The sequence below is a fragment of the Homarus americanus genome, unplaced genomic scaffold (assembly GCF_018991925.1).
Source record: "Homarus americanus isolate GMGI-L3 unplaced genomic scaffold, GMGI_Hamer_2.0 scaffold54679, whole genome shotgun sequence".
Lineage (NCBI taxonomy): Eukaryota > Metazoa > Arthropoda > Malacostraca > Decapoda > Nephropidae > Homarus > Homarus americanus.
The window spans coordinates 381,176-407,200 of NW_024722701.1; the positions used below are offsets into that span (position 1 = coordinate 381,176).

At 43.8% G+C, this 26,025-nt stretch overlaps 1 non-coding gene and 1 pseudogene across 1 annotated transcript; both read left to right on the plus strand.

Annotated features, from left to right (window-relative positions):
- The first annotated feature begins 1,940 nt into the window (after nt 1–1,940).
- Trnak-cuu lies at nt 1,941–2,013 on the plus strand. Its single transcript has one exon. It is a non-coding gene; the product is annotated as a tRNA-Lys (tRNA).
- Nucleotides 2,014–6,575: 4,562 nt separating this feature from the next.
- LOC121863026 lies at nt 6,576–23,095 on the plus strand (annotated as a pseudogene).
- The last annotated feature ends 2,930 nt before the right edge of the window (nt 23,096–26,025 follow it).

Consider the following 26,025-nt stretch of genomic DNA (forward strand, 5'->3'; position numbering starts at 1 on the left):
AAAACTCCCATATATGGGATAGGGTATAGGCTGCCTAGTGCCTGTACCGACGGACAATAACTAACCCATGATACAACCCTAACACACGATAGCTTAGCTAACCCATGGCAGGGTGGTCAGCTCGCCTCCTCCTACTTCCTCCTAAATCTCTTCAATTTCCGAACTGTAACTTCCTTCCTCCACCTCAAATCTTCTTTCGTCCTCTCTCTACAAAAAAAATAAAAAAAGTTTCCACACACCTGATCGTTCTCCACTACTTTTACCTAAAAAAAAAAAGCAAGAGTTTCGCCCAAAGTGGAGCTCGAACCCACGACCCCAAGATTAAGAGTCTCATGCTCTACCGACTGACCTAGCCGAGCTTATAATAGGGCGGTATTGTGTTAGAAACTAAGATAAATATCCTGGCCGCAGAGTGACTTGATCTCCTCTGCTGATTAAATATGCCTGCATCAGCCAAACACAAGATTAAAAGTGGCGTCCCCACACTAAAGGGGTTTAAAGTTTATAGCCTCCAAGGGGGCAACGGCAAGATCTTAGGGGGGCCGTGACGAGCTAGTGTAAGTAGTATATGTTTGGAGAAAATGTGGAAACTCTGATTCAACTTATTTTTTGTTACTTTGTGAATGTAGGATATATGAACTCTCGCTTTTTCCAGAACCTCTGTAGAGGCATGGATTCAGAGCATGAAACTCTCCTCTTTTACTCCAAAGTGCGATGGCTTTCCACGGGTAATGTTGTGAATCGAGTGTTCGAACATCGGGGAGAACTTAAGTTGTTCCTGGAAATGAAAGGGAAGGATGATCTACTAAGTCACTTCAACAAGGTGTTGTGGGAGCCACGTCTTACGTACCTGGCAGACATATTTGAGCAGCTAAACAGGCTGAATCTCAAGCTACAAGGCAAGGAAAGAAATGTGTTTCACCACAGGATTGTACGGTATTGTGCATTTCTTGACAAATTCCAGAACTGGCAAAGGAAAGTCAGTGCAGGAAATGTTGCCATGTTTGAGAATCTCTCAACTGTTCTTGACGAGATTGAAGAGGATCATCTACTTGACCCATCACTCAAAAATGAAATAATTCAGCACTTGAAATCCTTGGAAAGTGAGCTCAAAAGGCACTTCCCAGAATTCGAGGAGGAAGAAGGGAAATTGGTGAGGAATCCATTCTCTGGCACTCTTGATATTGCTGCCATTCCCGACGATGGTCAGGACGAATTCCTTGATCTCAGGAACGATTCTGCTGCCAGGGACTTCTATGAAGAAAAATCTGACTGCATTCTGGTGCTCAATGTATCAGTCATATCCAAAAGTTAGTGAGGTCACACTTCGAGTCCTCTTGCCATTTTCTACTACTTATTTTTGTGAATCTGGCTTCTCCACCTTCTTTAAATAAAGAATAAAAGCCGAACCGGTTACATGTGGACCCAGACATGAGATGTGCTTTTTCAGTGACTCCACCTCGAATCAGTCGACTGACTGAAAGGAAACAATGTCATCCATCCCATTGAACTGTAACAAAATAAGCATTCTGTTTGATGATTGTAAACATTAAAATAAAGGAAGAGAACCAAAACAGTTTATTTTCATCATTATTTGTGAGGGGCTTGGGAGAAAACTGAAGGGGGGTCATGTTGAGAGTTCCTCATGGGGGGAATTGAGTGAAAAAGCTTGAGAAACACTTACTACCGACCGTCACCGTCACCGTTGGGAGAGAGTCTACTAAGGCCTTACTACAGTCCCAGGTCTTAGAATTGAACCTTAGGTAACTTTCGTCGTTATATATAAACGGACAGACAGACAGATTGTGAGAATAACTTGAGGCTTCCGTTGTTTACTTCTGAGGCCTGGGACCTTAGTATGATCTTAACTACGAAACTACGAGCAGTTACTTATAGATAATGGTTTCTTTGGTTTCTAACACACTATCTATTAGAACTAAGCCCGGCTAGCTCAGTCGGTAGAGCACGAGACTCTTAATCTCGGGGTCGTGGGTTCGAGCCCCACGTTGGGCGAAACTCTTGCTTTGTTAGACAACATGAGTGGTGAAGGACGATCAAATGTGAGTACGAGTCTCCGCTGCCACCTGTACCTGTCATGTTGTGAGTCATTAGTCAAAGATGTGTTATGTCTGGACCCATCTGTCAAGGAGGTGTCATGCGGTGAGTCAATCGTGAAAGATGTCTCACCGTATTTTAGCATCACTGAGGTACTCAAAAATAAATAGGGGAGGAGCATGTGTAGTTATTATCAAACTTCTCATTCATGGACGGGAGGGGCAGGTGACGTGGTAGCCCAGGAATGACTGTTGATAGAAAAGATTCCCAACAACTGTCTCCTCTTTAGGCTGTGCGAAAAGAAGAAAGTTAAGTCATAATGAAATGTATGTATTGGGCTGATTATTTGGTCTTGTTATCTGGTAAATGCTCAGTGTATTCTTCTGTTTTTAATTTCGAGGATTATTAATTCTATAAACCTCTGAGACTGTGGCCTCAGGTCGTCACAATGAGTTAAGGGTCGGTCGTGTGCTGGCCATCCGTTGCTCGACCTCACTGAGCACCACAAACAATATAGATCGAACATTCAGGCCAGCGACCACCACGGCGGGACGGGTACATGTGGCCTGGCACAGTGCCGCGCCGTGGAACCTTCAGGAGAACACATACACAGTGCCAAGTGGCATTGTCCTCAGAAACACCAAGAACGTAACCCTACAATATTAGGGAGGAGGGGAGGGGGGGGGGGGCGTTGTCCTGGATGGTTATTCTAGTGCAATGTTGGCGAGGAAGGTTTATCTGGCTGTGTGTGTAACCTCTTAACTCTCTACCAGCTGCTGCGTCAAACTGTAATTGTCTTTGTAGAATAATGAGGACACATTATTTAGAAGGAAGAAAAGGAGGAACGCAGGTGTGCCAAAGTGTCAACAAGACCTCCTGTCACGTCCTTGATTTTACAATTACTCTTCTGTACTTTCGTCACCCGGTCTCATTGGCTCGATAAGATAGTACAAGTGTTAGGAAGTGTAAGTGAGGTGTGTTGCTGAGGATGTGTGAGAGGTGTGTTGCTGAGGATGTGTGAGAGGTGTGTTGCTGAGGATGTGTGAGAGCTGTGTCGCTGAGGATGTTTGAGAGGTGTGTCGCTGAGGATGTTTGAGAGGTGTGTTGCTGAGGATGTGTGAGAGGTGTGTTGCTGAGGATGTGTGAGAGGTGTGTTGCTGAGGATCTGAGAAAGGCTTGAGTGGTCAATTTCCCCGCACCAGAAGGACTGAGTCACTCGCTTTATTATGGTCATTCAGGCGACAGTATCGTTGACTGGAGTCTCTTAACATATACTGTCGCTGGTGTTAGTGTAGTGAGGTTAAATTTAATAGTCAAACAGAACGAAACTAAATTAAGAGATAGAGTGGTGGTGGCTGGCGTGATGTCACTTGCAGGCAGCTGATTTTGTGCCACGTGATCAGTGGCAAGCGTTCACAGCTGATTCAACAAGACAATAATTCTCCAGGTATTTGCTTACTTTCCTGCACACTAAAATAAATAACTTAATTTATCTGTAAACACTTATGAAAATTCTCCAAATGTAAATATGAAAAAACAAACAATGCAATAAAATTCTTAAAATTGGTGAGAGAATCGGAGTTTCCTTTTAAAAGTGGCGCTCCTTAGAGAAGGGGTTAATAGAGAGTTTATTAACCCCTCACAATAACCAGGGATGGGTCAAGGCCTGGTCCTGTGAGTTATGAGACAGACGCTGGAAGTTGTAGTTCACTAATTATTAAGTTGTGAGTTGTGAGGTGTAAATATGAAGAACGGTAGGCTAGTGTGTTGTGAGTCGCCCGGACCCACCACCTCCCTCCGCTAGGTGCATAGGAGTATTATGTCGTCTTACTGAGAATAGAACGAAGACTCTGGTGTCGTAATCCTGGACGGTGTAGAGCCAAGATTTGTCGGGCACAGTACATCACCTACAGTACGTCTCACTCCCTGGGGGCTGGGGGGGGGGGGTGACAGGTGAGGTGACAGATGACGGGGACTCCTCCTGTCCACCTCTGACGGGAAGTACAATGGAATATGATGTAATAAATGAGGTTTTATTGATGTTTATTATTGTGTTTGAAGAAAAATAAGATGTTTTGTCGTCAGTATTGGCACTGACACATTTACTCTGACTTATCTCAAACATCAGAAGTATTATTAATGTGTGGAGAGAATTAACACTATCAAAATATTATTAAAAACATCCTGGATTGATGGTTAGTATTTGTGGAATGTTCGCTTGTGTGTAGTAGTGATGTCCTCGGTAATGACCACCCGTCAGTGTGCACCATGACTCGCCACCTTCGTGTTAGTCAACCATACAGATGGCACGGCTCCCACACCTCCAACAGGTAGTTCAAGTCCACCTGGCTTGTCGTGTGGCGGTGGTGGGCAGGTCCTCTGGTGACCGAGAGGCGGCCCGTCATCATCGCTATAGTCATCGTCTGCTGTATCTTGATTTAAGGATAAGGTTTGCCTGCACGAGTCATTGATGGGACACAATGATTCCCGCCAAAAGTCTTCATTTCTTGACCGCCACCAGTGACCTTCTGCAGAGGGAAGGGTCACGTGTGTGGGGATTTTCTCTCCTACGTCTGGAGTTGTTGTTCCTAGGCAGGAGGAGGACACCACTACCTCGTCATCACAAGTTCCTCCTGAATTATCTTCCCCCAATATACACCAACGACAGTTTATCTTGGTAAGTTATCTTAATTTCTTCCTCTTTAAAAGTAACTTCACGCTATTTAACACCAGTATAATGTTGTGTGTGCTGGAGGTAACTATCACTCATAATAAAACATTGACTGTAATGTGAATCTGGCTGACTGACGTTCATTTGTTTATTGTCAAGTGAAGATCGCGGGCCCCAGCACACGTCGGCCCAAGCATTTATTACTGTCACATCACGGAGACGAGGATCTCTCTCTCTCTCTCTCTCTCTCTCTGGCAGAAACATATCATAGTTTCTTCTTTAGTGGAAACCTCAGTGTGTTGATGGAAACCTCAGTGTGTTGATGGAAACCTCAGTGTGTTGATGGAAACCTCAGTGTGTTGATGGAAACCTCGTGTGTTGATGGGAACCTCAGTGTGTTGATGGAAACCTCAGTGTGTTGATGGAAACCTCATGTGTTGATGGAAACCTCGGTGTGTTGACGTCAGTTCAGCTGCCTCCCTCAAAAGACTCAGCCGTCCGTGGGTTCATGTTACTGTTATTTTTCATTCGCGAAATATCCTAAGAACAGGAACAACAGCTGGAGCGTCAGGGTATAGGCAGCTGGTAGCCAGATGGACCAGCTGGTAGCCAGATGGACCGCCCAGCTGGTGTAAAGGGAATTTTGTTATGATGAGGTACAGTAAGGTTGACATTCCTGTATTTTAAATAGCTTTATGCACCTTTATGTACTATACCTAAGACAGCGGAAGATAGGTTAGGTTAGGTTAGGTTAGGTTAGAGAGGATAAGTGCTTGACTGGTCTGTTTAGGTTAGGTCAGGTCAGATCAGGTTAGGTTAGAGAGGATAAGTGCTTGGCTGGATAGGTTTAGGTTGAGAAGTGATATCAGCTCGTGTTACAGTGCCAGTGGTTAGGTCAGGTCACCTGTATGTCACGTAGGCCAGTGGCACTCTCCCCCACAGGTGCCAAGGTGTTTTAACTTTTTGGACGAGGGTTTAGCAGGGCGAAGGTTTAATAGGACGAAGGTTTAACAGGACGAGGGTTTAACAGGACGAAGGTTTAACAGGGCGAGGGTTTAACAGGGCGAGGGTTTAACAGGACGAAGGTTAACAGGACGAGGGTTTAACAGGACGAAGGTTTAACAGGGCGAGGGTTTAACAGGACGAGGGTTTAACAGGGCGAAGGTTAACAGGACGAAGGTTAACAGGACGAAGGTTTAACAGGGCGAGGGTTTAACAGGACGAAGGTTTAACAGGGCGAAGGTTTAACAGGGCGAAGGTTAACAGGACGAAGGTTTAACAGGGCGAGGGATTAACAGGATGAGGGTTTAACAGGTCGAGGGTTTGACAGGATGAGGGTTTAACAGGACGAAGGTTAACAGGACGAGGGTTTAACAGGACGAAGGTTTAACAGGGCGAGGGTTTAACAGGACGAAGGTTTAACAGGGCGAGGGTTTAACAGGACGAGGGTTTAACAGGACGAAGGTTTAACAGGGCGAAGGCTTAACAGGGCGAAGGTTTAACAGGTCGACGGTTTGACAGGGCGAGGGTTTGACAGGATGAGGGTTTAACGGGACAAGGGTTTAACAGGACGAGGGTTTAACAGGGCAGGAGTATCTGAGTGAGTGAGTGAGTGAGTGAGTGAATGAATAAGTTGGTGGATGAGTAACCCAAACAAACATGCATAAATTAATACACCAACACAAACTATCATGTACAGTAAACACAGTAAAGGTCTATCTCCTTACAACAAGTATGAAACAATGCCAAACTTAATATATCCCAGAGTAGCCGACAGTGTACAGCAAGTTCGGGTGTTCAGGAAAGTTCCAAGGAGATGAGAGACTATATATACAAGTGGTAGTGTGGGCGGGCTATCAGACACCTACTGCTTGTGAGAGAGAGAGGTAGTGTGTGTGTCAAGCTGCTCTCGTCTCCTCCCATCCACACACCGTCATAATTTTCTCTTTCATTCTTTCCACAGTTTTTCTCGTAAGGTGAGAATAATTTAATGTTATTTTGTTATTATCATTGTTGTCTGTTCTCCTTCGTTTGTTTGATGTCGTAGCTGTAATTTGATAGTTTTTTTGTATTTTATAAGATTAGTGGCCTGTTATCTCCTCGATGGTGATAAACTTACAAAAACATGAAACTTTATCACCCCAAATTCACAACAGTTGACATATTATCATCCTCAATGACAGTATATTTTAATTTGTTTTATTTTATTGATAGTAATTTATTTAGGTTCGTTTTTGCTGTAAATAATATTAAGTTAGTTACCCTTATAAACCTGTCCAGTCGCTCAGTATAAACCCGGGTTACATTCCTCACCTTACCTGAAGTAACTTGATAACGTCAGGCCTCAGAGGTGACCCTGCGTCTTTAATTATTTCACAAAACAATAAAACACTGTTATTCATTTTTGTCTTTGTGTATAATGAATAAATAAGTTGAATGTTATGTAGATTTGGTTAGTTGTGGTGAAGCAGGTGAGGAGGGAAGTGAGGGAAGTGTTATAGTGTAGTGGTGAGAGACAACACCTCACCTCTCATCTCACCTCTCACTTCACACTTTTATACTCGTGTCCACTGGATCTGTCACCATCCATTTTTCCTTGTGTCTGTCTTCACCTTGTGTCTGTCTTCTCCTTGTGTCTGTCTTCTCCTTGTGTCTGTCTTCTCCTTGTGTCTGTCTTCACCTCGTGTCTGTCTTCACCTTGTGTCTGTCTTCACCTTGTGTCTGTCTTCACCTTGTGTCTTTCTTCTCCTTGTGTCTGTCTCTCCTTGTGTCTGTCTTCACCTCGTGTCTGTCTTCCTTGTGTCTGTCTTCACCTTGTGTCTGTCTCACCTCGTGTCTGTCTCTCCTTGTGTCTGTCTTCCTTTGTGTCTGTCTTCTCCTTGTGTCTGTCTTCACCTCGTGTCTGTCTCTCTCCTGTGTCTGTCTTCACCTGTCTGTCTTCACCTTGTGTCTGTCTTCACCTCGTGTCTGTCTCTCCTTGTGTCTGTCTTCACCTCGTGTCTGTCTTCACCTTGTGTCTGTCTTCACCTCGTGTCTGTCTCTCCTTGTCTGTTCACCTCGTGTCTGTCTTCACCTTGTGTCTGTCTCACCTCGTGTCTGTCTTCACCTCGTGTCTGTCTTCACCTTGTGTCTGTCTTCACCTTGTGTCTGTCTTCACCTTGTGTCTGTCTTCACCTCGTGTCTGGCCTCTCCTTGTGTCTGTCTTCTCCTTGTGTCTGTCTTCACCTTGTGTCTGTCTTCACTCGTGTCTGTCTTCACCTTTGTGTCTGTCTTCACCTTGTGTCTGTCTTCACCTTGTGTCTGTCTTCTCCTTGTGTCTGTCTTCTCCTTGTGTCTGTCTTCACCTCGTGTGTCTGTCTTCACCTTGTGTCTGTCTTCACCTTGTGTCTGTCTTCACCTTGTGTCTTTCTTCTCCTTGTGTCTGTCCTCCTTGTGTCTGTCTTCACCTCGTGTCTGTCTTCTCCTTGTGTCTGTCTTCACCTTGTGTCTGTCTTCACCTTGTGTCTGTCTTCACCTTGTGTCTGTCTTCACCTTGGTCTGTCTTCTCCTTGTGTCTTTCTTCACCTTGTGTCTGTCTTCTCCTTGTGTCTGTCTTCACCTTGTGTCTGTCTTCACCTTGTGTCTGTCTTCTCCTTGTGTCTTTCTTCACCTTGTGTCTGTCTTCCCTTGTGTCTGTCTTCACCTTGTGTCTGTCTTCACCTCGTGTCTGTCTCCTGTGTCTGTCTTCTCCTTGTGTCTGTCTTCCTTGTGTCTGTCTTCACCTCGTGTCTGTCTCTCCTTGTGTCTGTCTTCACTCTGTGTCTGTCTTCACCTTGTGTCTGTCTTCACCTCGTGTCTGTCTCTCCTTGTGTCTGTCTTCACCTCGTGTCTGTCTTCACCTTGTGTCTGTCTTCACCTTGTGTCTGTCTTCACTCGTGTCTGTCTCTCCTTGGGTCTGTCTTCACCTCGTGTCTGTCTTCTCACCTTGTGTCTGTCTTCACCTCGTGTCTGTCTCTCCTTGTGTCTCTCCTTGTGTCTGTCTTCACCCTGTGTCTGTCTTCTCCTTGTGTCTGTTTCACCTTGTGTCTGTCTTCACCTTGTGTCTTTCTTCTCCTTGGTCTGTCTCCTTGTGTCTGTCTTCACCTCTGTCTTCCCGTCTGTCTTCACCTTGTGTCTGTCTTCACCTTGGTCTGTCTTCACCTCGTGTCTGTCTCTCCTTGTGTCTGTCTTCACCTCGTCTGTCTTCACCTTGTGTCTGTTCTCCTTGTGTCTGTCTTCTCCTTATGTCTTTCTTCACCTTGTGTCTGTCTTCACCTCGTCTGTCTCCTTGTGTCTGTCTTCACCTTGTGTCTGTCTTCACCTTGTGTCTGTCTTCACCTTGTGTCTGTCTTCACCTTGTGTCTGTCTTCACTCTTTGTGTCTTTTCTCCTTGTGTCTGTCTTCTCCCTTGTGTCTGTCTTCACCTTGTGTCTGTCTTCACCTTGTGTCTGTCTTCACCTTGTGTCTGTCTTCACCTCTGTGTCTGTCTCTCCTTGTCTGTCTTCACCTCGTGTCTGTCTTCACTTGGTCTGTCTTCTCCTTGTGTCTGTCTTCTTTGTGTCTTTCTTCACCTTTGTGTCTGTCTTCACCTCGTGTCTTCACTTGTCTGTCTTCACCTGTGTCTGTCTTCACCTTGTGTCTGTCTTCCTTGTGTCTGTCTTCCTTTGTGTCTTCTTCACCTTGTGTCTGTCTTCACCTCGTGTCTGTCTTCTTGTGTCTGTCTTCACCTTGTGTCTGTCTTCACCTTGTGTCTGTCTCTCCTTGTGTCTGTCTTCACCTTGTGTCTGTCTTCACCTTGTGTCTGTCTTCTCCTGTCTGTCTTCTCCTTGTGTCTTTCTTCACCTTGTGTCTGTCTTCACCTCGTGTCTGTCTTCTCCTTGTGTCTGTCTTCACCTCGTGTCTGTCTTCACCTTGTGTCTGTCTTCTCCTTGGTCTGTCTTCTCCCTGTGTCTGACTTCACCTTGTGTCTGTCTTCATCTTGTGTCTGTCTTCTCCTTGTGTCTGTCTTCACCTTGTGTCTGTCTTCTCCTTGTGTCTTCACCTTGTGTCTGTCTTCTGTGTCTGTCTTCACCTCGTGTCTGTCTCTCCTTGTGTCTGTCTTCACCTCGTGTCTGTCTTCACCTTGTGTCTGTCTTCTCCTTGTGTCTGTCTTCTCCTTGTGTCTTTCTTCACCTTGTGTCTGTCTTCACCTCGTGTCTTCTCCTTGTGTCTGTCTTCACCTTGTGTCTGTCTTCACCTTGTGTCTGTCTTCACCTTGTCTGTCTTCACCTTGTGTCTGTCTTCACCTTGTGTCTTTCTTCTCCTTGTGTCTGTCTCTCCTTGTGTCTGGCTTCACCTTGTGTCTGTCTTCACCTTGTGTCTTTTCTTCTTTGTGTCTGTCTCTCCTTGTGTTCTGTCTTCACCTCGTGTCTGTCTCCTCCTTGTGTCTGTCTTCACCCTCGTGTCTGTCTTCACCTTGTGTCTGTCTTCTCCTTGTGTCTGTCTTCTCCTTGTGTCTTTCTTCACCTTGTGTCTGTCTTCACCTCGTGTCTGTCTTCTCCTTGTGTCTGTCTTCACCTTGTGTCTGTCTTCACCTTGTGTCTGTCTTCACCTCGTGTCTGTCTCTCCTTGTGTTCTGTCTTCACCTCGTGTCTGTCTTCACCTTGTGTCTGTCTTCTCCTTGTGTGTCTGTCTTCACCTCGTGTCTGTCTTCTGTGTCTGTCTTCTCCTTGTGTCTGTCTTCTCCTGTGTCTGACTTCACCTTGTGTCTGTCTTCATCTTGTGTCTGTCTTCTCCTTGTGTCTGTCTTCACCTTGTGTCTGTCTTCTCCTTGTGTCTGTCTTCACCTTGTGTCTGTCTTCTCTTGTGTCTTTCTTCACCTTGTGTCTGTCTTCACCTTGTGTCTGTCTTCACCTTGTGTCTGTCTTCTCCTTGTGTCTGTCTTCACCTTGTGTCTGTCTTCTCCCTGTGTCTGGCTTCACCTTGTGTCTGTCTTCATCTTGTGTCTGTCTTCTCCTTGTGTCTGTCTTCACCTTGTGTCTGTCTTCATCTTGTCTGTGTCTTCTCCTTGTGTCTGTCTTCTGTGTCTGTCTTCTCCTTGTGTCTGTCTTCTCCTTGTGTCTGTCTTGTGTCTCTCTTCACCTTGTGTCTGTCTTGTGTCTGTCTTGTGTCTGTCTTCTCCTTGTGTCTGTCTTCTCTTCTTGTGCTGTCTTGTGTCTCTCTTCACCTTGTGTCTGTCTTGTGTCTGTCTTCTCTCTTGTGTCTGTCTTGTGTCTGTCTTCTCCTTGTGTCTCTCTTCACCTTGTGTCTGTCTTGTGTCTGTCTTGTGTCTCTTCTCCTTGTGTCTCTCTTCACCTTGTGTCTGTCTTGTGTCTGTCTTCTCCTTGTGTCTGTCTTCTCCTTGTGTCTGTCTTGTGTCTGTCTTCTCCTTGTGTCTGTCTTGTGTCTGTCTTGTGTCTCTCTTCACCTTGTGTCTTTCTTCTCCTTGTGTCTGTCTTGTGTCTGTGTTGTGTCTCTCTTCACCTTGTGTCTTTCTTCTCCTTGTGTCTGTCTTCTCCTTGTGTCTGTCTTGTGTCTGTCTTGTGTCTCTCTTCACTTGTGTCTTTCTTCTCCTTGTGTCTGTCTTCTCTGTCTTTCTTCTCTGTGTCTGTCTTGTGTCTGTCTTGTGTCTCTCTTCACCTTGTGTCTTTCTTCACCTTGTGTCTGTCTTGTGTCTGTCTTGTGTCTCTCTTCACCTTGTGTCTTTCTTCTCCTTGTGTCTGTCTTCTCCTTGTGTCTGTCTTGTGTCTGTCTTCTCCTTGTGTCTGTCTTGTGTCTGTCTTCTCCTTGTGTCTGTCTTCTCCTTGTGTCTGTCTTCTCCTTGTGTCTGTCTTCTCCTTTGTGTCTGTCTTCTTGTGTCTGTCTTCACCTTGTGTCTGTCTTCTCCTTGTGTCTTTCTTCACCTTGTGTCTGTCTTCACCTTGTGTCTGTCTTCACCTTGTGTCTGTCTTCTCCCTTGTGTCTGTCTTCACCTTGTGTCTGTCTTCAGCTGTCTTCTCCTTGTGTCTGTCTTGTGTCTCTCTTCCTTGTGTCTGTCTTCACCTTGTGTCTGTCTTCACCTTGTGTCTGTCTTTTCATTGTGTCTGTCTTTTCCTTGTGTCTGTCTTCTCCTTGTGTCTGTCTTCACCTCGTGTCTGTCTTTCTTGTGTCTGTCTTTTCCTTGTGTCTGTCTTCTCCTTGTGTCTGTCTTCTCCTTTGTCTTTCTTCACCTTGTGTCTGTCTTCACCTTGTGTCTGTCTTCACCTTGTGTCTGTCTTTTCCTTGTGTCTGTCTTCACCTTGTGTCTGTCTTCACCTTGTGTCTGTCTTCACCTTGTGTCTGTCTTCTCCTTGTGTCTGTCTTTTTCCTTGTGTCTGTCTTTTCCTTGTGTCTGTCTTCTCCTTGTGTCTGTCTTCTCCTTTTTGTCTTTCTTCACTTGTGTCTGTCTTCACCTTGTGTCTGTCTTCACCTTGTGTCTGTCTTTTCCTTGTGTCTGTCTTTCCTTGTGTCTGTCTTCACCTTGTGTCTGTCTTCACCTTGTGTCTGTCTTTTCCTTGTGTCTGTCTTTCCTTGTGTCTCTTCTCCTTGTCTGTCTTCTCCTTTTGTCTTTCTTCACCTTGTGTCTGTCTTCTCCTTGTGTCTGTCTTCTCCTTGTGTCTGTCTTCTCCTTGTGTCTGTCTTCACCTTTTGTCTGTCTTCTTGTGTCTGTCTTCACCTTGTGTCTGTCTTCACCTTGTGTCTGTCTTGTGTCTGTCTTCACCTTGTGTCTGTCTTCTCCTTGTGTCTGTCTTCTCCTTGTGTCTGTCTTCTCCTTGTGTCTTTCTTCACCTTGTGTCTGTCTTTTTCCTTATGTCTGTCTTCTCCTTGTGTCTGTCTTCACCTTGTGTCTGTCTTCTCCTTGTGTCTGTCTTCTCCTTGTGTCTCTCTTCACCTTGTCTTTCTTCACCTTGTGTCTGTCTTCTCCTTGTGTCTGTCTTCTCCTTGTGTCTGTCTTCTCCTTGTGTCTGTCTTCTCCTTGTGTCTTTCTTCACCTTGTGTCAGTCTTCTCCTTGTGTCTTTCTTCTCCTTGTGTCTGTCTTCACCCTCGTGTCTGTCTTCTCCTTGTGTCTGTCTTCACCTTGTGTCTGTTCTTCTCCTTGTCTGTCTTCTCCTTTGTCTGTTCACCTTGTGTCTGTCTTCTCCTTGGTCTGTCTTCACCTTGTGTCTGTCTTCTCCTTGTGTCTGTCTTCACCTTGTGTTCTGTCTTCACCTCGTGTCTGTCTCTCCCCTTGTGTCTGTCTTCACCTTTGTCCTGTCTTCTCCTTGTGTCTGTCTTCACCTTGTGTCTGTCTTCACCTTGTGTCTGTCTTCACCTTGTGTCTGTGTTTCTCCTTGTGTCTGTCTTCTCCTTGTGTCTGTCTTCACCTTGTGTCTGTCTTCACCTTGTGTCTGTCTTCTCCTTGTCTTTCTTCTCCTGTGTCTTTCTTCTCCTTGTGTCTGTCTTCTCCTTGTGTCTGTCTTCTCTTGTGTCTTTCTTCTCCTTGTGTCTTTCTTCACTTTGTGTCTGTCTTCTCCTTGTGTCTTTCTTCTCCTTGTGTCTTTCTTCTCCTTGTGTCTGTCTTCACCTTGTGTCTGTTCTTCACCTTGTGTCTGTCTTCTCCTTTGTGTCTTTCTTCTCCTTGTGTCTTTCTTCTCCTTGTGTCTGTCTTCTCCTTGTGTCTGTCTTCTCTTGTGTCTTTCTTCTCCTTGTGTCTTTCTTCACCTTGTGTCTGTCTTCTCCTTGTGTCTTTTCTTCTCCTTGTGCTTTCTTCTCCTTGTGTCTGTCTTGTGTCTCTCTTCACCTTGTGTCTTTCTTCTCCTTGTGTCTTTCTTCACCTTGTGTCTTTCTTCTCCTTGTGTCTGTCTTCTCCCCTTGTGTCTGTCTTCTCCTTGTGTCTTTCTTCTCCTTGTGTCTGTCTTCTCCTTTGTCTGTCTTCTCCTTGTGTCTGTCTTCTCCTTGTGTCTGTCTTCTCCTTGTGTCTGTCTTCTCCTTGTGTCTTCTCCTTGTGTCTCTCTTCACCTTAACACAGGTACTGACTCACAACACTGACTTAACACAGGTACTGACTCACAACACTGACTTAATACAGGTACTGACTCACAACACTGACTTCCCCATTACAGGTACTGACTCACAACACTGACTTAACACAGGTACTGACTCACAACACTGACTTAATACAGGTACTGACTCACAACACTGACTTAATACAGGTACTGACTCACAACACTGACTTAATACAGTTACTGACTCACAACACTGACTTAATACAGGTACTGACTCACAACACTGACTTAATATAGTTACTGACTCACAACACTGACTTACAGGCAATTGACTCAACACTGACTTAATACAGGTACTGACTCACAACACTGACTTAATACAGTTACTGACTCACAACACTGACTTAATACAGGTAATGACTCACAACACTGACTCCTAATATAGTTAATAATTCATAACACAATTTAATACAGGTACTGACTCATAACACTGACTTAATACAGGCATTGACCATAACACTGGACTTAATACAGTTACTGACTATAGCACTGACTTAATACAGCTACTGACTCACAACACTGACTTAATACAGGTACTGACTCATAACACTGACTTAATACAGGTACTGACTCAACACTGACTTAATATAGGTACTGACTCATAACACTGACTTAATACAGGTACTGACTCATAACACTGACTTAATACAGGTACTGACTCACAACACTGACTTAATACAGTACACCATAACACTGACTTAATACAGGTACTGACTCACAACACTTATTTTAATATAGGTACTGACTCATAACACTGTCTTGTTACAGCTACTGACTCACAACACTGACTTAATACAGGTACTGACCATAACACTGACTTAATACAGGTACTGACTCCACAACACTGACTTAATACAGGTACTGACTCATAACACTGACTCCTAATACAGGTACTGGGACTCATAACACTGACTTAATACAGCTACTGACCTACAACACTGCCTTAATACAGGTACTGACTCATAACATTGACTTAATACAGGCACACTGACTCATAACACTGACTTAATACAGCTACCACCCACAACACTGCCTTAATACAGGTACTGACTCATAACACTGACTTAATACAGGTACTGACTCATAACACTGACTTAATATAGGTACTGACTCATAACACTGACTTAATACAGCTACTGACTCACAACACTGACTTAATACAGGTACTGACTCATAACACTGACTTAATACAGGTACTGACTCATAACACTGACTTAATACAGGTACTGACTCACAACATTGACTTAATACAGGTACTGACTCATAACACTGACTTAATACAGGTACTGACTCATAATAACACTGACTTAATACAGCCATTTTCGACTCACAACACTGCCTTAATAAGGTCCATTCAACACTGACTTAATACAGGCACTGACTCATAACACTGACTTACTGAAGGTAGCTACTGACTCATAACACTGGGATTCTAATACAGCTACTGACTCCACATAACAACACTGCCTTAATACAGGCAATAATTCGGCTAACACTGATTCTAATACAGGTAATTTTGACCCACAACACTGACTTATCATATACTGACTCCGCCAACACTGACTTAATACAGGTAATTGACTCAACACTGACTTAATAAGCAGGTACTGACTCATACTGACTGACTTAATACAGGTACTGACTCATAACACTGACTTAATACAGCTACTGACTCACAACACTGCCTTAATACAGGTACTGACTCCAACACTGACTTAATACAGGTACTGACTCACAACACTGCCTTAATACAGCTACTGACTCATAACACTGACTTAATACAGCTACTGACTCATAACACTGACTTAATACAGGTACTGACTCATAACACTGACTTAATACAGTTACTGACTCACAGCAAGCACTGACTTAATACAGTTACTGACTCATAACACTGGACTTACCACAGGTACTGACTCACAACACTGCTTAATACAGCTATTGACTCCATAACACTGTCTTAATACAGGTACTGACTCATAACACTGACTTAATACAGGTACTGACTCATAACACTGACTTAACACAGTTACTGACTCATAGCACTGACTTAATACAGTTACTGACTCATAACACTGACTTAATACAGCTACTGACTCACAACACTGACTTAATACAGGTACTGACTCATAACACTGACTTAACACAGGTAATTGACTCATAACACTGACTTAATACAGTTACTGACTCATAACACTGACTTAATACAGGTACTGACTCATAACACTGACTTAACAGGTAATTAATTTAATACAGTTACTGACTTAATACACATTGACTTAATACATTGACTCAGGCAACACTGACTTAATACAGCTACTGACTCACAACACTGACTTAATACAGTACTCGACTCATAGTACGGACTTAATACAGGTACTGACTCACAACACTGGGAATTACTACAGGTACTGACTCATAACACTGACTTAATATGTTACTTCACCATAGCACTGACTTACAGTTACTGACTCACAACATCGACTTCTAATACAGGTACTGACTCACAATGACTGACTTAATATAGTTAATACTGACTCATAACACTGACTTAATACAGGTACTGACTCATAACACTGACTTAATACAGGTACTCGACTCATAACACTGGACTTAATACAGCTACTGACTCATAACACTGAATTTAATACAGGTACTGACTCATAACACTGACTTCTTAATACAGGTACTGACTCATAACACTGGATTCTAATACAGGTACTCTCTGACTCCATAACACTGACTTAACACAGGTAATTGACTCATAACACTGACTTACAGGTACTGACTCATAGCACTGACTTAATACAGCTACTGACTCGCAACACTGCCTTAATACAGTAATACTGACTCATAACACTGACTTAATACAGGTACTGACTCTGTCACTGACTTAATACAGGTACTGACTCATAACACTGACTTAATACAGCTACTGACCTGCCAACACTGCCTTTAATACAGGTACTGACTCATAACACTGACTCCTAATACAGGTACTGGACCATAACACTGACTTAATATAGGTACCTGACTCATACTGATCTCTATCATTATACTGACTCATAACACTGACTTAATATACAGGTACTGACTCATAACACTGACTTAATACAGCTACTGACTCCACAACACTGCCTTTAATACAGGTACTGACTCATAACACTGACTTCTAATACAGGTACTCGACTCATAACGACTTCTAATACAGCTACTGACCTCACAACACTGCCTTTAATACAGGTAATTGACTCATAACACTGACTTAATACAGGTACTGACTACAACACTGACTTCTAATATAGGTAATTGACTCATAACACTGACTTAATACAGCTACTGACCTACAACACTGACTTAATACAGGTACTGGACTCATAACACTTCTGACTTAATACAGGTACTGACTCATAACACTGACTTAATACAGGTACTGACTCACAACATTGACTTAATACAGGTACTGACTCATAACACTGACTTAATACAGGTACTGAATTCATAACACTGACTTAATACAGCTACTGACTCACAACACTGCCCAATACAGGTACTGACTCATAACACTGACTTAATACAGGTACTGACTCATAACACTGACTTAATACAGCTACTGACTCATAACACTGACTTAATACAGCTACTGACTCCAACATCAAGTTCTTAATACAGGCACGACTCCTCATAACACTGACTTAATACAGGTACTGACCCACAACACTGACTTAATACAGGTACTGACTCACAACACTGACTTAATACAGGTACTGACTCACAACATCAATTTAATACAGGTACTGACTCATAACACTGACTTCTAATACAGGCAATCACTGACTCCAGCAACACTGACTTAATACAGCATTGACTCACAACACTGCCTTAATACAGGTACTGACTCATAACACTGACTTAATACAGGCAATTGACTCTACAACACTGCTCAATACAGCTACTGACTCATAACACTGACTTAATACAGCTACTGACTCATAACACTGACTTAATACAGGTAATTTGACTACAACACTTAATTTTAATACAGTTACTGACTCATAGCACTGACTTAATACAGTTACTGACTCGTAACACTGACTTAATACAGGTACTGACTCACAACACTGCTCTTAATACAGCTACTGACTCATAACACTGTTGTCTTAATACAGGTACTGACCTGCTAAACACTGACTTAATACAGGTACTGACTCATAACACTGACTTAACACAGTTACTGGACTCCATAGCACTGACTTAATATCATAGTTACTGACTCATAACACTGACTTCATCACAGCTACCGACTCCACAACACTGACTTAACAGGTACTGACTCATAACACTGACTTTAATACAGGTACTACTCATAACACTGACTTCATTACAGTTACTAATTCATACACCACTTAATACAGGTACTCGACTCCATAACACTGACTTAATACAGGTAATTGACTTAATACAGTTACTGACTTAATACAGTTACCGACTCCACAGTTACTGACTCATAACACTGATTTAATACAGCTACTGACCTGGCCAACACTGGACTTAATACAGGTAATTGACTCATAGCACGGACTTAATACAGGTACTGACTCACAACACTGAATTAATACAGGTACTGACTCATAACACTGACTTAATACAGTTACTGACTCATAGCACTGACTTAATACAGTACTGACTCACAACACTGACTTAATACAGGTACTGACTCACAACACTGACTTAATATAGTTACTGACTCATAACACTTTCACTTAATACAGGTACTGACTCATAACACTGACTTACTTACAGGTACTGACCTCATAACACTGGACTTAATACAGCTACTGACTCCAACACTGACTTAATACAGGTACTGACTCCAACACTGACTTAATACAGGTACTGACTCATACTGACTTCAATGGCTATAATTGACCTACAACACTGACTTCTTAACACAGGCAATGACTCATGTAACACTTGGACTTAATACAGGTACCACCCATAACACTGACTTAATATAGCCAATACTGACCTGCAACACTGCCTTAATACATATAAGTACTGACTCATAAATAACTGACTTCTTAATACAGGTACTGACTCATATCAATGATTTAAGGCAGGTACCGACTCACTGATTGACTTAATATATTACCGACTCCACAACACCGCCTTTAATACAGGTACGGACTCCATAACACTGACTTAATACAGGTACTGACTCATAACACTGACTTTATTGAGGAAATGGACTCATAAACACTGACTTAATACAGGTACTGACTCATAACACTGACTTAAATGTTGTGTACTGACTCATAACACTGACTTCTAATGCAGGTACTGACTCATAACACTGACTTAATACAGGTACTGACTCATAACACTGACTGAACACAGGCAATCACACTATAACACTGACTTAATAAGGTACTGACTCATAACACTGACTCTAACATAGGTACTGACTACAACACTGACCAATACAGGTACTGACTCACAACACTGACTTATCACAGCTACTGACCATAACATTGATTTCTAATATAGCACGACCTACATTGACTTAACAGGTACTGACTAACACTGACTTACAGTTACTGACTCACAACACTAATTAATATACATTGACTCACAACACTGACTTCTAATACAGGTACTGACTCATAACACTGACTTAATACAGGTACTGACTCATAACACTGACTAACAATATAGCGTCTTACTGACTCACAACACTGACTTGATACAGGTACTGACTCACAACACTGACTTGATACAGTTACTGACTCACAACACTAACTTAATACAGTTACTGACCTCAACACTGATCAATACAGCTACTGACTCATAACACTGACTCAATATACGTACTGACTCGCTCACTGTTACAACATTACAGTAATAAACAAAGTATTGTCTTGTGTGGATAACCGGCCCTGTCTCTCGTAGTCGGCACACTAGTAATAGACACGTCACTGTGCCAAGTATCACCGGGTAATGGCACCACTACCACCACCACCGGCTTGTAATTGGACCATCGCCAACACCACAACACACTAACTGGCTTTATTCTTAAGTCTTTGTTGTTCTTGTATTGGGTGATAATTACGTCACTGTAGCATATTCTTGGTGATAGTAACACATTCTTGGTGACAGTAACATATTCTTGGTGATAGTAGCACATTCTTGGTGATTGTAACACATTCTTGGTGATAGTAACACATTCTTGGTGATAGTAACATATTCTTGGTGACAGTAACACATTCTTGGTGACAGTAACATATTCTTGGTGACAGTAACATATTCTTGGTGATAGTAGCACATTCTTGGTGATAGTAACACATTGTTGGTGATAGTAACACATTCTTGGTGATAATAACATATTCTTGGTGACAGTAACACATTCTTGGTGATAGTAACATATTCTTGGTGATAGTAACATATTCTTGGTGATAGTAGCACATTCTTGGTGATAGTAACACATTCTTGGTGATAGTAGCACATTCTTGGTGATAGTAGCACATTCTTGGTGATAGTAACATATTCTTGGTGATAGTAACATATTCTTGGTGATAGTAACACATTCTTGGTGATAGTAACACATTCTTGGTGATAGTAGCACATTCTTGGTGATAGTAACATATTCTTGGTGACAGTAACACATTCTTGGTGACAGTAACACATTCTTGGTGATAGTAACACATTCATGGTGACAGTAACACATTCTTGGTGATAGTAACACATTCATGGTGATAGTAACACATTCTTGGTGATAGTAGCACATTCTTGGTGATAGTAACATATTCTTGGTGACAGTAACACATTCTTGGTGACAGTAACACATTCTTGGTGATAGTAACACATTCATGGTGATAGTAACACATTGTTGGTGACAGTAACACAGACTTAACACTGACTATATTTATTATTAAACTTCTTAATAGTGGTGGTGATGGTGGTGATAATAGTGGTGGTGATGGTGGTGATAATAGTGGTGGTGATGGTGGTGATAATAGTGGTGGTGATGGTAGAAGTCATGAGTGGACGTGGCTTTCAAATCTCTGTCTGACATGGTATGATTAGATAAGTGTGTGTATGTGTGTGTGTTGAGCACCGTCCTCACTCCTCCCTCTCTCCTCAGGGATGTCGAAAACCCGTGCAGTTGGCATCGATCTGGGCACCACGTACTCCTGCGTGGGCGTCTTCCAGCATGGCAAGGTGGAAATTATTGCCAACGACCAAGGCAACAGAACCACGCCCTCCTACGTCGCCTTCACCGACACTGAGCGACTCATCGGTGACGCGGCCAAGAACCAGGTAGCCATGAACCCCAACAACACGGTCTTCGACGCCAAGAGACTCATCGGCCGTAAGTTCGACGAGCCGACAGTACAGAGCGACATGAAGCACTGGCCCTTCACGGTGATAAACGAAGGCGGCAAACCAAAGATAGAAGTAGAATATAAAGGAGAAAATAAGAAATTCTTCCCTGAGGAGATTTCTTCTATGGTGTTGATCAAGATGAAGGAGACGGCTGAGGCGTACTTGGGTTATGCAGTGAAGGACGCCGTCGTCACCGTCCCCGCCTACTTCAATGATTCTCAGAGACAAGCCACCAAGGACGCCGGCACCATTTCCGGCATGAACGTCCTCCGCATCATCAACGAGCCAACAGCTGCCGCCATTGCTTATGGTCTGGACAAGAAGGTGGGAGGAGAGCGTAATGTTCTCATCTTTGATCTGGGCGGCGGAACTTTTGATGTGTCCATTTTGACCATCGAGGACGGCATCTTCGAGGTCAAGTCTACCGCCGGTGACACTCATCTCGGCGGGGAAGACTTTGACAACAGAATGGTTAACTTCTTTGTACAAGAATTTAAGAGAAAATACAAAAAGGACTTGTCAGGGAACAAGCGAGCTGTTCGTCGCCTCAGAACAGCTTGTGAACGAGCCAAGCGCACCTTGTCATCCTCCACTCAAGCAAGTATTGAGATCGATTCACTCTTTGAGGGAATTGACTTCTATACTTCGGTAACTCGCGCTCGTTTTGAAGAACTTTGTTCTGACTTGTTCAGGGGAACACTGGAGCCGGTGGAGAAGGCGCTGCGTGACGCCAAGATAGACAAGGCTCAGATCCACGACATCGTGCTGGTGGGAGGCTCGACCAGGATCCCAAAGATTCAGAAGTTGCTCCAAGATTTCTTTAATGGTAAAGACTTAAATAAATCCATCAACCCTGACGAGGCGGTGGCGTACGGCGCGGCGGTGCAGGCGGCTATCTTGTGTGGTGACACGTCAGAGACGGTACAGGATCTACTGCTGCTGGACGTGACTCCTCTGTCTCTTGGTATTGAGACAGCTGGCGGGGTGATGACGGCCCTCATCAAGCGCAACACAACCATTCCCACCAAACAGACTCAGACCTTCACCACCTACTCCGACAACCAGCCAGGTGTGCTCATACAGGTGTACGAGGGTGAGCGAGCCATGACCAGGGACAACAACCTGTTGGGTAAGTTTGAGTTGACAGGTATCCTCCCGCCCTCGCGGCGTCCCGCAGATTGAGGTCACTTTTGATATCGACGCCAACGGCATCTTGAACGTGTCAGCCGTGGACAAGTCTACCGGTAAGGAGAACAAGATCACCATAACCAACGACAAAGGCCGCCTCAGTAAGGAAGACATTGAACGTATGGTGAACGAGGCCGAGAAGTACCGCTCCGAGGATGAACAACAGCGTGAACGAATCACCTCCAAGAACAACCTCGAGTCCTACTGCTTCAACATGAAGTCCACCGTTGAGGATGACAAGTTCAAGGACAAGATTCCTGACAGTGACCGAACCTCCATCGTCGACAAGTGTAACGAGACCATCCAGTGGCTCGATTCCAACCAGCTGGCGGAGAAGGACGAGTACGAACACCGGCAGAAGGAGCTGGAGAAGTTGTGTAACCCCATCATTACCAAGATGTACGCCGCTGCTGGTGGGCCTCCCCCAGGAGGTATGCCAGGCGCACCAGGAGCACCTCCGGGCGGTGCCTCTCAGGGCGGCAGCTCAGGACCAACCATCGAAGAAGTGGACTAAATCAAGACACAATCCCACTGCTGCTGACGGCGGCATGGGGCTGCTGACGGCGGCGTGGGTCTGCTGACGGTGGCATGGGGCTGCTGTCCTCCACTCTGACCCGAGATATTCCATAATTAAGTAATACAGCTGTTGTAACATCTTTCTTTTATACAATTATTTTGTAATAAAAAGTTTGTGCCAAATTACTGTGTTATTCACGAGTCTGCTCCATGAAGCGGTGAACCACTTACCTGCTTCTTAGTCACCTGGCCAGAAGGTGTTGGCCCACTCAGCAGGTGGTAGGTGTTATCATTTACTTTCAGCAGAATGCTCTCAACTCGTTCTAGGAAGTGGAGGAAAACAAAGGATCTTACCTCACCTCAACCTCACCTCACCTCACCTCACCTCACCTCCCTACGTTACCTTGCCTTGCCTCACCCAAATTGAATCACCTTAAAATTAGCCCCCGAGCTTAATTCACTTGATGAATTAAACACCTGACCACTACCTGGGGGATGTTAAAGTTAGCCTAAGGTGAAATAAGTTAATGGCTAATTTTTAGGCGATCCAAAGAATTTACATATGTGTCCCACTGAATGAAAAATATTCCACACTCCAAGAATTAGTTTTTAATGATATATATTCATGAAACGTGGTCTAAAACATGATTGATAGCTGTTGAACGCGTAGGAGTGTCGATCAGGTACGCCAGATGCGAGACTAACGTGACCCCAAGGATGAGATGCTGTTTATAGTCCTTGTGTGACGCTACCAAACACGGCTAGTTTCTCCGGGGAGTTAAAACGTTCTCCTGTTCTACCCACTGGACACACGGTGGATAGGCTCACAAAAACGGGATTAAGTAAGATAAATACATTAATTTAAAACTGTAAACAAATAATGGTAAACACAAACAGTAAACACATAAAGGTAAACACAAACCGTAAACAAAGGTAAACACAAACCGTAAACAAAGGTAAACAGAACTAAGAGTAAAGTGATGGGTTAAATGCCTGGTGGTGATTAAACTTGTAACTATAAAAACATTTATATTTTTTTCTAATGTTGAAGTACCAAAACAGCCATAATAAACCTCCTAATACATAAACAATAGTACAAGAGTCACTAATATAAATGCCGCGATATGTCACACGTAACTATTTTTTCATATAATCATCACATTCACGTCTAATATTTTATAATGATCTGACACACAATTACACATAACCATCTAATACACGTCATTCCAACCTATTTCCTTTCTGTTACAATAATAATAATCTACAAGAAGTCGATTTTTACCGCTAGAAACATGTTTACACGACCACCACTTGCTGGCAAACATCACCGTCCCTCATTGGCTGACGTACAACTATTTATTATCTTCTTGCTGATATGAATAATTATGACTTCAACATTAACTAATATTCTATAAACTAGCACATGTAGTAATGATCTTTATACGTTATATAATATTAGAATGAAATATATACCACTGTGATATATTTTCCCACATCTGATTGGTTAGGATGTCAGTTTTGTGCATGAGGGCGATCACAGTGTTGGCAGCGAGAGATCTAAACACATGTAGACTGGGTTAAGAATTTAAGACTGTGGGAGAGACTGGTTTAAGACTTTTTAGACACCCCAGTTTATTTTACCTGAAGATTAGACTTCCAATGCTGCAGAGGGGGGTAGGTTAGGTTAATTTAAGTTAGGTTAGGTGAGGATTGTTAAAATTTAGGTAAGGGTAATTTAAGTTAGGTTAGGTTGGTTAAATTTAGGTTAGATTAGCGTTAGGTCAGGTTGATGGGGGTTAGGTTAGATTAGCATGAGGTTAGGTTAATTTAAGTAAGGTTAGGTTGGTGGTGGGGGTTAATCTTCAGTTGATCCTTATAAAACTACCATCAAATTTCCATATGAAAGCGAATGTCAATCTACCTGACCTGACCTGACCTGACCCAACCTGTCCTAACCTAACCTATACAGTATATGATTGTCAAAAACTAGCTATATTTGTTTTCTATATATTACTAGTTAAGGCCAGGTAGTATGAGTGGGAGGGAGAGGAGGGGTGAGGGAGAGGAGGGGTGAGGGAGAGGAGGGGGTGAGGGAGGAGGGGTGAGGGAGAGGAGGTGAGGGAGAGGAGGGGTGAGGGAGAGGAGGGGTGAAGGAGAGGAGGGGGTGAGGGAGAGGAGGGGGTGGAGGGAGGAGGGGGTGAGGGAGAGGAGGGGGTGAGGGAGAGGAGGGGTGAGGGGTGAGGGAGAGGAGGGGTGGGGAGGGGAGGAGGGTATCAGGCAGAGTGTAAGTGAGGGTGGTGTAATGGTCAGCATCCTCGCCTCGCATGTGAGCGGATCCGGGATCGATCCCCGGGCAGGGTGAAACTATGGACACGTTTCTTTACGCCATTTGCCTCTGTCTACCCAGCAGTAATTGGGAACCTGGATGTTAATCGATTTGCGGATCGTGTTCCGGGGTAATGGTTAGCCAGTGCAGTTGGCGATGTCCGTCTTCCCGACTATTCCTTGACCCTGGGTCATGCAGCTCGTTAACTCAGGGTGTGGTTGTTGTGTTGGTGACAGCTTCTACACCTTAAACACTGGGTCATACAGCTCGTTAACTTAGGGTGTGGTTGTTGTGTTGGTGACAGCTTCTACACCTTAAACACTGGGTGATGCAGCTCGTTAACTCAGGGTGTGGTTGTTGTGTTGGTGACAGCTTCTACACCTTAAACACTGGATCATGCAGCTCGTTAACTCAGGGTGTGGTTGTTGTGTTGGTGACAGCTTCTACACCTAAAACACTGGGCCGCAGGCTGTTAACCTACAGGGTGGTTAAGGGGTTGGTGATGCTTCTACACCTTAAACACTGGCCGCAGCCTGTTAAATCAGGGTGTGGTTGTTGTGTTGAGACAGCTGCACTCAAACACAGCCTGTTAACTCAGGGTGTGGTTGTTGTGTTGGTGACAGCTTGAACACCTTAAACAGTGGGTCATGCAGCTCGTTAACCCAGGGTGTGGTTGTTGTGTAGGTGACAGCTTGTACACCTTAAACACTGGGTCATGCAGCTCGTTAACCCAGAGTGTGGTTGTTGTGTTGGTGACAGCTTCTACACCTTAAACACTGGGTCATGC